Below are 15,625 nucleotides of genomic sequence, written 5' to 3'. Positions count from 1 at the left end.
TGTTGAAAGCACAAGTAGTGTTATTGGTAACGGTTAGAAATCAACTTACCTACTCAGTACAACTTGAACGTAAATGAGCACAACCCTTGCGTCCGTCACATGTTAAATAGTAGTAAAAATACTAACGTAGATTCAGCTGTTAATGAGCCAGGGGAAGTACTTTTAATTACCGATGTCCGGAGTATTGTAACCGCATCAACTAACGTTCTAAATTTTTCAAAGTTCATTAACATAACTGAACAATGTAAAATTAAAACTGACCTTTCGACATCTATATGTCGTTTGACATTTACATTCCTCTGGCCGTAATCCGAGTGTTATGATGATAAATTGATGATGAAATTGTTCGCTTTTGTTATTCATCAAACTTTTATAATTATAACTATGACAAGTTTTAGCTTTCTAAAATGCTTTGGAGTGTTTCGCTGTATTATACTTTTTAAAAGTAAGAAGTGGTTGCTTACACATTGGGAAACAGTTATTTACATCCTCTGTGCATATACTCATCTCATATGTTTTGTAGTTTAAGCCCGCCATTTGTTATTTTTTACGCAATATTCAGTTACATTTGAATATCCTCATAAATGTTTCCTACACCGCCATTTTACTAAATTGTCATGGTGGTGGATGGGATCTTGGATACATTTTGTCCGTCACTATTATCTAGATCTTTTCCTTTCTGTGATATGTTCCGCATTGTAGCCAATTGCATGTTTTCCATATCTTTAGGAAACCAGTGAGAATACCTTTTGATATCGTATGAAAGTTATAGCTCGCACCGTGATGCATTCGAAGCAACAATTACAGAATATTCCTCGGGTACTATATGGAACTCCTTCTGGTCCAGTGTTATCGTTTCGAGATGGCGTGAATACCGTATGAAACTAATAGCATTTGGTATTCTGCATGGGGTTAGGATTTTGAAAATCAGTATGGTGGTAAAAACTGAAAAATAACTATGCCGAAGATTTGATGAAAATGCCCTGCCAAAAGAATAAGTAATAGTCGGACTTACAATAGATGAACATTAATTGTTAATTGTCAATCTTTTTTACCTATGTTTTGTTATTATTTGAATTTATTTATTTTCTTCGCTTTGATGAGACATATGTTCAAGTGCATTAAAAAACACCCCACATTGTCATTTCTGTTGATTTAATTTATATTAGTTATAATAATGTAAAGCAACTTTTCCTATTGCTATAATAATTTTAAGATAATCCAGGTTATCTCCCCTTTTCTGATTACTGATTTGTCTAAAAAGTGTTCTTTTCACAATAAATTAAATTCGATTTGACTTCTGATTAGCTGATATTATAACTATCATTGAATTTCTACATTCTGAACGACTAACATGAAAACGCTTCAATTTGGATTTCATTTGTCAGTCTCTTTTCTTTCAATTTAATTTTCCATGTTCAAATAATGAAGACATACCTGTTAAATTTAAGGTAGCACTCCACAGTTAGGTGTGTAGTTTCGCATTTTGGCCCCTGTGGATTTTTCAAATATGAGAGCTAGTGTGCAATAAAATTCATTTTTGGATAGCTGAGTATTAAAATAGCCTTTGTATTGGGTTTATATGAACATCAAGAGTATGTAATGTATGTAATATAGGCTGTTTTCTGTATGACAGTCCGTATTTGCAAGTCCCTACCATACATTGGTCCGGCAATTATTGTAATGTTTTTTTCCAACTTTTTATCGCACGAACTTTGTGATTGGATTTTACGAAAAAATGAGGCGAAAGACACCCATTTTTTATTTGATCATTAGGAAGATTTATGAAAACAGTTTCTAAAAAGGTATTACTCAAAGGCATTGAAATTCTAGTTTGATCCAAATTTTGGGGGGATATGTGACATGTCCACCCCCCTTTTTGCAATATTTTATGGTAAATAAATGCAGAATGTTGCCATGGATACACATAAAAGGAATTTATTTTCACTCTTTTAACTTTTGAAAATCAAATCTATGGAATATACTGATTACATACATATGCACATGTACAACACAAACAGTTAGGTTAATGTATTAGAAATCCAGGAATAGGAGATGATAAAACATTTTGTGGCTCATTTTTAATTTTATTTTCTAACTGTGGAGTGCTACCTAAGGCTTCAATTTAACAAACCCTTTTGATTGTTATGCCCGTCAACGCTAGGCGAAAGGGCATCGTCAGTTTATAATTGTCAGTCTGTCCGTATAATTGATTTACTTTAGTTTGTGTAAAACAAATATGAACCCTATACAACAATGCTTATTCCACCAAACACCAACCACAGATCAAATACGAATTTGGTTGGCGTCACTTTCACCGTTCTCTTATTTTCTATTACTACTCACAACATCAACTATATGAGGGGAGATTCTCAAACCTCTTTCCAAACTTAGTTTATTTTGGCACCTTCTGCAGGAACGAAAAAAACTGGATAGCAAAATCTAATAAAGTTTATAATTTTTCTAAAACATAAAATGCATTTAAAATTTATATATCTAGTTCCTGCCATCCTTAAAACTTTGCAGGTGCATAGGTTTGTCTAATTTGTGGTGTAAATACGGCCATATTAGCCAAAAGGTTATGATGAACCTTAATACAGAGATTTTTGTTGTAAAATTTTAAACATAGATTACTCACTTGTTTTGCTATGATGTGCTAGCGTTTATTATTTACAAAAAGTTCTAAACAACCTTTCAATTCTCCAAAAACATTTCGTGCTAAGTCACTAAAGTCGAGCGCACCCTGAAAGGTGTACTTGATTTGGTCCATATATTTATAGTTGTTTTAACCAATAACTAAATTAATAAACTTGTTTTAAGAAAATCAATGCTAGCACTGCATGCAATAATCCCCTATCTATCAGTCACGGAATTGCCAAACATGAGAGTATAAGGGGAAAGGATGTTGATTTTCTATAAAAGTTACATGTCATATGTTTAGCATTGAATCGACACAAGGGTACATAATCCTTAACTCTTGTTGGTTGATTGCTTGATACACAGTGGCAAATATTTCATTCATTCATTTTTAGTGCAAATATAACGATAGAAATAGTTAATTTTGTTCAGTTAAATTCATTGTTTACAAAGTAAATTAAATAACTATATTAATGATTTTCTATAAAATCTCCACCCCCTTTTATGATCCATAACGTTAAATCTGAGATTTGTAAAAATCGAGAGGGAGTCTACATCCATGGATATAAACAATTCACCAAAGTTTTATGGAATTGTGAAAGCAGGTTGTAGTTAATGTACGACATATTGACGACAGACAAACGGTCAGACAACGATATACTTTAATTCGTCCCGTCTAAAACACATGTAGTATAGTTATTGTACGACATGTTGACGACAGACAGACGGTCGGACAACGGTATACCACAATTCGTCCTGTCTAAACACAGCTAGGCGTTTAAAAATAGATAAAGCTGAAATCTTGAATCAATATTTTTTTTAAGTTTGTCTGATATTTGGTTGAGAGTTAAAAAGTACTACTTTCTATGTAACTGTAAATCTGGCCGCGGTAAAGTAATTGCAGAAAACCTAAAAAAAAAAAAAAAGAATTGTGTAATTAATAAATTGACTTAATACACTGATCCCTGTTATTTAGGGGGTGAACATGGAATGAATCCCACTTGCCTCCCCCTTTCTATTTTTTTTTGTGAAGCATATGTTATCCTTCTTTACTTCCATCGTCACCTGGTTCCCGCCCCACTCTAAATTCCCTCCAAACTAACTCCGACTCATTTCCAGGCTTCGATTCAAGCATCGTGTCCACCGGCCTAGTGGCATTTTTGAGGGTAGGCGATTTCGGGGGTTGGAGACGACCAATGCATTTAAATGGAACATATGGTTGTAACGATTGTCTCATTATATACAGACTGTCGTCTAATCGATGGTGAAGCGGTATATATTTCATAATTTTAATAAATCAAATTATATGTATATTGAACTGGGGAGAAAGATATTGCGACTGATATTTGAAACCTTTTCATCATTATTTAAAGCATGTTTTTAATATAGAATTAATCATTAAATATAAATACCATGATGGAGAGCTTAGTCGGTTCTCGAATTTAGACGTGTAATGTGTGCAAATCGTCTGCATCGGTCAAAGGAAAATTTCGAAAATGTTTACAGAATTGGAGAGAAAACCAACTGCGACTTGATGGAGAGCTAAGTCGATTCTCGAATTGAGGGGTGTGCTGTGTGCGAAGCGTCTGCATCGGTCAAAGGAACATTTCGGAAATGTTTACAGAACTGGAGAGAAAACCTATAGCTACTGATATTAAAAACCTTCCCATCATCATTTAAACCTTATTCTTAATATAAACATCCCTTTGGTAGAAATAATGATTAAATATAAATACATTGACGGAGAGCTTAGTCGATTCTCAAACTGAGGGGTGTAATGTGTACGAATCGTCTGCATCATGTAACGGAAAATTTATGAGGGGGATAGGACCTTTTTTTTTTTTTTGAATTTCGGGACCTCGGGATTTCGTGTTTTTAAGCTGGGGATTTTGTTTTTGTAGCCCTGGATTTCGGGATAAGGACCCCACCTATCCTCCCTCATTTATGAAAAAGTAATGAACGAAAAACAAATATTGCAACCACTGAATAAAAGGCTCCTGCTTTGGGACAAACACGTTTTTAGTGTTTGTGAACGCAAAGCACATGGATAAATTCTTCTTTCTTCCCCTAACATGCAAATGGGACAGTCCATACCTGTATTGAGGAGCATATAAACGGATAAGTTCGGCACCTTTTACCGTGCTATGTATGATGCCGACATGCAAATATCTAGGCTATATCCGCATTTATTTCGTCATCATGTAGCGTCATTTATTGTCATGTTATGACGTCAAAACAATTTGTACGAAGCCTTTAAAAAAAAAAAGACATTTCTCGCGAAAAATTATTGGCTCTCTATTAAAAATCTCAGAATAACAAGATTAGAATAACAGGGAATTTTGGTTTGTATTTATATCTGTATGACATAAACTCCGTTTTAATTCTGATGAACTATATATTTTTTTAAGATATTATTACATATATTTGGTTAGAAGGCGGGCTTATTTCAATATCTCTTGCTGGTTGTTTTTGTTTGTTTTGTAGATTGTTACCTTTTGGGCATTTTGCTCCCGTCTGCTTTAGCAAATAACAAGATATTGAATAAAAGAGTTTGATAGCAATGTTAATTTTTTAACTCTATTCAATTTTAAAAGATAGTATCAATTAAAGTTCTGGGTTTATCCGTCTTTGGATTAATAATAGTTTAATCACATAAAAGAAGAGATACAATTTAAAATGAAAAAAAACCCCAAAGAATACAGAAAGATAGAGTAAGACCACCATTCCTTACACTTTATATCTCAATTCTTTTGAAAAGCCAGCTAAAAATTGAGAACGAAATTGCGTCTTCCATTATGACTTTGTTTCGTAAACTACGGAAGCGTATTAGGGACATAGTAAACATAAAATTGGCAGCGAACTTTTTTTTTCAAAGTCGATATTTTGACATTTCAAATCTCGAAATTTTTACTATAACTTAAAATTTTGACTTTTTAAAGTTAAAATTTTGATTTTTGAAATTTCGAAATTTCGATTTTTTATAAGTATTTTAAAACTTTGATGTTAGTATTTAAACACAGTTATTACAATTTTAGAAGGAGTACCCATGGACACAAGTTATTAAGGCGTCATCCACACATTTTGGCAATTTATATTCAGAATTTGGTTTTGTTTTTGTTTTTTTTGTTTTTTCCAATTTGGTTTTGTTCTTAAATTAAGATATGGATAAACATTTAATATTGAAGAGGTTCATTCATGTCGGAATAACTTGGTTGTCTTGATACACATATCTGAAGTCCATACTTAGATATGTATTTGCACTTAAAGCACATTCAATTTATTCTTTCAAGAAACAAGATTTTCTATCTACCATTACCTCTTTAAAATGGTTTAGTTTATTAAAATATGCTTATCAAGTTTATGATTTATATGGTTCTCCGCTTGCTGATATAAATGACTGTGAATATGATAATCGCAAACGTATAAATACTGAGGAAAATATTTGAGTTTTTAAAAAGTCGAAATTTTGAGTTTAAAAGAAGCCAAAATTTCGAGTTAAGAAAAAGTCGAAATTTCGATTTAATTAAAAGTAGAAATTTTAAGATTTGAAATGTCAAAATTTCGACTTTGGAAAAAAACCTCACTGCCAATTTTATTTTTACTATGTCCCTAACACGCTTCCTTAGTAAACCTCTGTGCCATTGATATTTTTAACGACCGAATCAAGTCATCGTGGCATCCGTTAAACCATAAAATTGTCATTAGAATATGATCTATTAGCTGCAGATTGTCTAAGTTTGATGTTGATCAACGTTTTTTTTTCTGGATAGAGAGCCTTTTCTTGAAATAATGTATGCAAAAAATAAGATTTAATGTATAGAACACGTTGAAGCTTATTGATAATTTTATCGCATGGTGCAATGAAAACAATAACCGCTTGAGAATTTCGATATTATACAAATTTCTAGAATGTACGAAAGCCTTTTAGGGCCATGTTGATTTACTACATTCTTCATGTGGAGAGTTCTCTTATTGGTATTCTTATCACATCTTCCTACTTTATATAGATTTACTTATGCTTATCAACCAAAACAAGTTTAACACACACACGTGCACTCGAGTGTAGATTTAATAGAGAGGGAGATACAATCAAAGTTCGATAACCAACAATTAATTCTTCAATTTGTAAAAGTTATTGAATAATTCATGAATTAACCATGACAAGAAAATACTGACAAATTAAAACATACATGATACAGGTTGAGATGACAGACAATACCGTTGCCACACGATTGATGGATTGATATACAGTCAAAATTTCGAGTTTCAAAAAAGACAAAATTTCGACTTTTTAAAAAGTCGAAGTTTTAAGATTTTAAAAAATCAAAATTTCAAGATTAGAAAAGTTAAAATTTCGATTTAAAGTAGAAATTTTGAGATTTGAATGTCAAAATTTCGACTTTGGAAAAAAAACCTCACTGCCAATTTTATTTTTACTATGTCTCTAACAATTAATTTTTCAATTTGTAAAAGTTATTGAATAATTTATGAAACCATGACAAGAAAATACTGACAAATTAAAACATACATGATACAGGTTGAGATGACAGACAATACCGTTGCCACACGATTGATGGATTGAGTTTAGCTTTTTGATGTTCAGTGGCAAGTATATCATGTAAATTAGAATGATAATATATATTGATGTAATAAGAATGTTAAGAACTTAACTGACATGAACATTTTATCATGCTTTTTTAAAGAAGCAGCGCACTCGAAAAAAATGTCGAATTACCCGCACACAATATTACGACTCGAAGGTAAATTACAACGCAGACGAACTTTTGCCAACAAAAAAAAAGACTCACAGATAAACAACTGTCTACAAAACAAAGTAAATAAACTTCAGATTAAGCAGACCTAAACCTAATTCAAAACTGCATAAGATAAACTATGGGGCTCTTGTTGAGTAAGCAGACTCAACACTTTTAGTGTGACATGTCGTTTTGACCTTTAAAACAAGTGAAAAGTTGATTGTAAGTCACATTTATTGAGGTAAGGAGTGACTTAACTTAACAAAATATATATATTGTGCCTTCAAATCGGTTGTGTCTAAGGCTTTTTGTATTACCACGTTCAATCCGCCATTTTCTACATCAGAAAATGTCTGTACCAAGGCAGGAATATGACAGTTGCTATCTATTTGTTTGATGCGATAATGATTGACCTTTTGATTTTGAAATTGGTTCGGTGACTTTTTGTCTATGAATTTTCACCGGAATTGGGTATTTTTCTTTAAATTACTTTTGAATGTCCCTTTGGTATATGTTGCCTCTCTTTCTGTTAGGAAGACAATACAATGTCATGTCAGTGAACTGCTAGTAGTCTGTTGTTGTTTATGTATTATTGTCATTTTGTTTATTTTCTTTGGTTACATCTTCTGACATTAGACTCGGACTTCTCTTGAACTGAATTTTAATGTGCGTATTGTTATACGTTGACTTTTCTGCATTGGCTAGAGGTATTAGGGGAGGGTTGAGATCTCATAAACATGTTTAACCCCGCCGCATTTTTGCGCCTGTCCCAAGTCAGGAGCCTCTGGCCTTGTTAGTCTTGTATAATTTTTAATTTTAGTTTCTTGTGTACAATTTGGAGTTAAGTATGGCGTTCATTATCAATGAACTAGTATATATATTTGCTGAAGGACGCTTCCAAGTGCGGGAATTTCTCACTGCATTGAAGACCTGTCGGTGACCTTCTGCTGTTGTCTGCTCTTTGGTCGGGTTGTTGTCTCTTTGACACATTCCCCATTTCCATTCTCCATTTTAATTTTACATTTTAGACATCTTTTTATTAGATATCTCATCCTCAGAAAGAAGAAATAAAAAAAAAAGCATGATTCATCTTTTACACAGATTTATTTTCTTTTCTTGAATCCCATTCAGTTATTCAACGAATTTATTTCTTGCACATCAGTTTTTCATTCGATGCCGCTGCAGAAGACCCTATAACATTATTATTGCTGCATGAACAGCGGTTTGCTCCATCGAGGCATTCAAACCCGGCTCCAACTTGATAAACAACTCCACCATAACTGCAAGTGCCTATTTATTGAAATAGATATAAATGAAAAATAAATAAATTACATTTTAATTGAAAAAAAACAAAGGATATGAGGTAAGCATCCATGACACACAAGAAGCAAGGACACAGAGATTTCGTTGCTGTTTTTCAACTTAAAGTCACAGTGGGGCCTTCAACACGGAGCAAAAAACCTGTTGCACTGACTTGAGCGGAATTCTTTGTCAAAATGATCTGGATATGCATGTTATATAACAAATGGTATTTGACTTACAAGTAAAAAGATTTAGTTATTTAACTGTTCAAAGTCGTATGAGGACAAACACGAGTGACAAGTTTTAAGTGTTCAACAAGAGTCTTGTTTTTCAAAACATTTTACCGCGGAAATCATCCTCTTCTTTCATTATCTAATTCAAAGTTTAGGGAATACTCGATTAAAAACCACTGACGTTTTTTTTATACATGACGCCATAATTGCGTTTATTGGCAGTTTATAAGTTTTCGTGAAAAATACAAATATTTTAGTCTGAAATATTTTAATTAAGGTTTTGTAAAGTAATATTTCAATAAAGGTTTTGTAAAGTAATTTGTTTTAACGAATTCCAAGACGTCACATAATAAATTACCTGTCAGATAGTTTAACTGGCCTAAAATGTACCTGATAATGCATGTATACCATGATTCGAACAACATCTTTCATTTAGCTATATTTGTGAATCCCACTCACAAATATGGATAAATAAGCAATGTTTATAATTTGTATAGAAAAACTAAACTGCATGCGTTTTTTTCATGATTATTCATAATACTTTGCGTATTTACATAAAAAGATACTTTATTTAGTAAAACACAAAATTTTAAGACCGATTATGACCTTAATGCACCCGTTGTAAAGCCTATCAATAATAGTAAGCAAATTTTTATGAAGATATAAGAGTACCAAGGGCCATATGCATATATAATTTACAAAGTTGCTGATAGATCTTAGATAGTATACTGTAAATTCAGAAATTATTGAGTGCATTTAGTATTGCGATTTTGTCATTTTAGACTAAAATATGAATTAAATTTTTGCGACATTGTGAAAAATCTTGTTTCATTCCTATAAAAAATTAAAAATGTGAGTTTAAATTATTACAATTATAACCCTGTCGTATTTTGCAAAAATAAAACATCGCAATAATTTTGAATTTAAAGTAAGTAAAACTGTTTCCTATATTGGTACTCCTGACATTTTTGTAAAGAAAAACCTTTGTCCTTTTGAAAATTGAAGACTGCATGTTGATATCTAGATCACCTTTTGTTATACATGTATGTATCGTTTTGTTGCTGTTTTATTGGAGTTTGATTTATACTTCTTAAAATTTATATGCATTAAGTATTCAAATAAAGTTAACAGAGGGGCGTTAAGGGGGGTATCTTCATGGAAGAATGCGGAATAAGATTGCCATTTCACGATGAACGAACAATTTAAAAGTTTCTTTCATGTTGATCTTTTTTTTACCGATTTTACCAAACACGGTAAATAACGAACCTTTTTTCACGGCTTCACGTGAAATAAAAATGACAAAACACGTTGCACGAAACTAACCCTTAACCACCCTCTTAAAATATTTGCCAAATGTCGGAAAATCTGGACCAGAACTGACTTACACGATGTATTGAAGATGAAACTGACCTGTACAATATGAACATTTTCCATCCAGGGTAATAGGGCTTGCGCAATTCGTTGTTGGACACGTGAATTCCCTACAATACACATGTTTCCCTCTCGTTAAACACTCCCGGCCACCATTTGTTAGCACAGGTTGATTTTCTCCAACTCGATACTTTATGCATCTTCCATATTTTTCACTCCCTGAATAAATACATTTTTTAAATTAATGAAGTTTAAGAAGTAGAATCAAAAATAGTATGGCAGTTTAATTCACCATCTGTAATGACTTTTTAAAGTCAGGTAGTATTGGTTGATCAAGAGTACCAACGATTGATGTTTGAAAATTCAAAGGTTACCCATATAAGACAATACATAATAATTACTATTAAAATTATTACCAATGAAGTAACACATTTGTATTGAGATTTTTGGAAATCAATCTAAATATAGTATGCGATATCCAGTTTGTAAGAAAGTTCCAGGAACAGCCCAACTTCCAAACCAGATATGTATATCAATGAAGGAATTAAAAATATATTTCAAGTTATTTGTGGTTACCATCTACGACTTTTTTTAAATATTTTACTTGTAACACATAGATTACAAACGTTTAAATTTAAATCTTACTGCCTCTGTCGGTACTGTGGTATTTCCCTTAACGAATTTGCGTTTTACGAAGATGGTCCAGTTTGCTTAGTAAATGCAGCCTTTGTTTTGATGATATCACGATAGTAGTAAAGAAGGGAAAGTTAATTTTAATTCCTACTTACTTAACAATCATCTCTACTTATACACGTTATAATGAAACCAATATATCATCCCCAGTTCTGATACCTATGCTTAACGACTCATGAATGTGATTTGCCTTCTCTCTATTTGGTGTTTTTCATTAAATCTCCTCTGTGAAATGACAGATATAATTTTAAATCCATGTACGGCTTTATGGAATGATGAAACTATCCAATTGTTATTGTTTTACTTTGATACATTGAGTATTAATGTTTAAGTCATCGTGCCTTTTGAAAATAAATAATGGCTCAATGCTAGTACTTTTCTAAAAATAATTGACGTATTTATTTGAAGACAAATGTATGTATGTTTCGAGAAGTTCTTAACAAAAATAATTTGTTAAAAAGTAAAATACCAAAAAATACCGCATTCCGAGGAAAATTTCTCAACGCAAAGTCCGTAATCAAATTGCATAATACAATGCTCTAACACATCAAACGAATGGATATTTCTGACTAGATACGGACATTTTGTCATGTAGAAAATGGTGGATTAAACCTTGTTTATAGCAATCTACAAATTTTGCATGTATGACAATGGTAATATATCATAAAACTAGAAGCTACCATCTCGGAAAAGAAAAATGTTGATGGCTACAACCGATTTTCTCAGGAAATATTCATTTACATAAATTATAAGCACTTGCATTCGTTCGCACACGTGTTAATATACATTGAAAAAGTATAAAAGAAAAATATATTTACCGTAGGATCCTCCAATAACACTGAACATGTATATTGCAACAACGATATACGCTGGGAATACTATCTTTTGTATCATGTTGAATGAATTGAATTTACCTCCTGAAATATATACAAAAATGTGTACGACAACAGCACCAGTCTATTCTTACAACATTTGAAAATTGAGAATGGAGATGAAAAATGTGCCAAATTGCAGAAAAACAGTCCAATGCCACCATTGGTAGGTCTCAAACAGCGATCACATCCCGCACCCGTAGGTCTGCTTAAACTTCGCAGCAATTAAAAGAAAACAGTTTTGTAATTAAAATAATACTTGCACGGGTATTGATATTGTAAAGAGTCATATCTTCCATGTCAAACCTTATTTGGAATATTTAAACGTGTATGAAAACTGGTATTCTAAGGATTTAAGTAATGGCGCGTCAGAGCAGAATGAAAACCTTAAATCCGAATCACGTTCTGCTATTTTATTTCCCCAACAACTTTCTCGCATGTACCTGTATTTATTTGCATGAAAACGTATCTGCAATTTCTCTTACGTTTGTATTTGAAATATGCTAACTGAAATTGTTGTTGTAACAGCATATTTCAACATTCCCATTAGATAAGAAAAAATGGTGTTAACACTGATGATAATGACTTACCTGTCTATAAAACATATTTAAACATCAATACTCAACAGTTTGCAAAAATCTTACAACACGACGAGTTTTGAAAGACTAAATTTGTCAACTTCATTTATTTTTGCGCCAATTGATTCCATATGCAAGATAACATTTCATTCATGTTTGTGGATATAGTGCTGCTTCATTTATTGGAATGCAATTTTTTTTTTTGCTAATAGAAAGTAAAATAACAAAAATACTGAACACCGAGGAAAATTCAAAACGGAAAGTCTCTAAACAAATGAAAAAATCAAATGATAAAACACATCAAACGAATGGACAACAACTGTCATATTCCTGGCTTGTTATAGGCATTATCAAATGTGGAAAATGGTGGATTGAACCTGGTTTTATAGCGCTAAACCTCTCATTTGTATGATTGTCAAATTCCATTATATTTATAACGATGCGTGAACAAAACAGACATAATAGGTAAAATAGTCAAAATATATGTACAGCAGTCATCACTGTGTCACAATCTCAAAACAAACAAATATTTAACAAAAAAGCACAAAAATGTATCAAATCTAAAAACACATTCATTGCTTCGCGTGTTTGACGTCAGAAAATGTAAACGTCGTTCAGTAAGAAATACAGAATAATTTTGTCGTTCAAAGTATTTGAAAAAAACCCAACATAATTTCACATGGGGAATGAATAATTTAACCAACATTTTTCGAAATTGATTGATATTCTATATTCATGTTTTATAATCAAAATGTCCGTCAAGTGTATGGGAGTTGCGCATACGTTTCGTACTAATAAAACCTTTTGAATGTATTAACATTAGCGTTTTCATGCACATAATGGAGAAGGCCTTAATCTTTAGAATACATTTGATATTATATTTTTTATATATTATCTTAAATATGTCATCTATTATATTTTTAAATCTTTTAAACGTTATTTTACACAATATATTATACCATATGCCCCAAGAATGTCTGCAATGGCATTGACAATTCTTTATCAAGGATTGTTTTTTTACAATTGACTCATCGAACGGTTACAATTTTCAAATTTGAAACAAGGGATGAACTAAAAAGGCCAAAAAAAACCCAGTAGACGAACATTTCGCACGTTTTGTAAAAACACACCAATACCGACCCATTGTAGTTATATATATTAACCGGTTAACTTTTAAGTATTTCCTTAATTGTGGAATAGTTAACCGTCAAGTATTTGGATTTACCAACATTCGAAAATAAAAGGTACCCCAAATAAAAAACTTTCAGCCTATTGCTAATCGATATTATGATATTTTACAGGCGATCGTTCGTCAGCAATACAGTAGACTAATTCTAGGTTAAACTGTTCAAAATGTATTGACTATTGTGATATTTTGGTTGATTTACATAAGAAACACTCAATTATTGATTCTTAGCACCATGATTTGATTCCGTCGTTAATTTATTAGGACATTGGTAAACTACTATTGCCTTAATTCAACAAAATAAAATACATTCTGTATGTTGTTTAACATGTTTAACTGATTGTGGATGGTAGTTTACACCAGCTTCTATTTTTTACACTGAAAACAAATTCGGAATTCTCCGTGCAATTTGTTAAGGGTCTTAGTGGCCGAGTTTGCTAAGAAATCTAACTTCTGTCAACTCCTGCACGTGGCAGTTGCATTTTACTCCAATATAAATTGACTAGGATTATCAATTATCCTGCCAAATGTCGGTGGTTGCTTCCGGACACTACAGTTCCCCAATCTTTGACAACTGACACTATGTTATATTTATAGAATATCAAAAGCAGATGGAATTTGAGACGTTTAGATTAAACATGTTTATTACAAAGATAAGAACACAGCTTATATAAATATAGACAATTTCCCAAACAATTATATTTTAATATTTTAGTAAACCTTCATTATAAATGTCTATGTGTACAATTTTAAAATACGACGTGAAAATTAACAAAATACAAAGTTCCGATAAACATACACACTAAATTATTGGACCTTTATCGAATTCCATTTTTTTAAGTTGATATCTTTCAAAAACAATTATTCAGTTTGCATTATATAAAAAAGAAAGACAACACAACTTACCTTTGACAAAGTGTATTGTTCAGTAATGTAACATTTGGGTCTGTTATTTATATAGGGTCTTGAAAATGTAAAAACTACTTGAAAAGGTAACCTAAATACATTTTTCAATAAGAACGATGGTCTCTTTAAAATGTCTACTTAGTGAAGTCCTGCACATCCTGCTGATATTTTTCTGTTTCTGCGAATTGTCACAGTAATATATTCCATGTTTACACGATGCAACACTTTATGCACTAAATATCAATTAACAATTATGATGCATGTCATGAACTGCAACGGAAAAAGCCAAGTGATATTTAATACCTTTTGGTATTTTACAGGACATCAAACTCTTTCCAAATATAGGTAGGAGTTCATCCACTGCAAATTATACAACTTCACCGTAATTTCAGTTTGATATAGGATTTTGTTTTTAATAATTTGTGTGCATTTTGAGCTCAATGAACGAAATATATCAGCCCAATAGTTTGCACTTCTGACATGAATAATCATTGATATATAGATATAAGAGGATATGATATATATGAGTGCCAATTAGACAACTCTCCATCCAAGTAACAATTGATAAAAGTAAACCATTATAGTTCAAAGAACGGTCATCAACACGACGCCTTGGCTCACACCGAACATCAAGCTATAAAGGGCCCCCAAACATTTTTATTGAGCGCCCAACCCCCTCCCTTATTCTGGAACGGCGCTGCAACAGAACAACAAAAAAACGGTACAACAAATGAAGGCAACAGAAGTATACAAATTTGGGATACAACACTAAAACTAAAGGAAACATATCAAATATAAGAGGAAAACAACGAAACAACAGAAACACTAAAGTGCAACAAAAAAATAAACGACAATGCAACACTCACAGAAACGAACTATAAGATAACAATTGCCATTTTCCTGACTGGTTGAACCTGGTTTTGTAGTTAGGCAAACCTCCCGCCTAAATGACAGTATAAAATACAATACTGAAATGACAACATTACATGACAGGACTACAATACAAATAAATGGAAGAACATACAGGACCGGGAAATACACAAATAAACAATACAATAGAAAATCGAACATTACGACACGCTTATAGTTATTA

General features: G+C 32.1%; 1 long non-coding RNA gene across 1 annotated transcript; it reads right to left on the bottom strand.

The window, feature by feature from the left end:
- Nucleotides 1–8,476: 8,476 nt before the first annotated feature.
- Nucleotides 8,477–14,633, bottom strand: LOC139528114 (uncharacterized). The gene is made up of 4 exons (XR_011665529.1): nt 14,533–14,633; nt 11,809–11,907; nt 10,337–10,516; nt 8,477–8,681 (listed from the first exon to the last, which is right to left on the bottom strand). It is a non-coding gene; the product is annotated as an uncharacterized lncRNA (long non-coding RNA).
- Between the last annotated feature and the right edge of the window lie 992 nt (nt 14,634–15,625).

Source organism: Mytilus edulis, chromosome 6 (assembly GCF_963676685.1).
Source record: "Mytilus edulis chromosome 6, xbMytEdul2.2, whole genome shotgun sequence".
NCBI classification, from domain to species: domain Eukaryota; kingdom Metazoa; phylum Mollusca; class Bivalvia; order Mytilida; family Mytilidae; genus Mytilus; species Mytilus edulis.
This window is presented reverse-complemented; position numbering and strand designations above follow the sequence as displayed.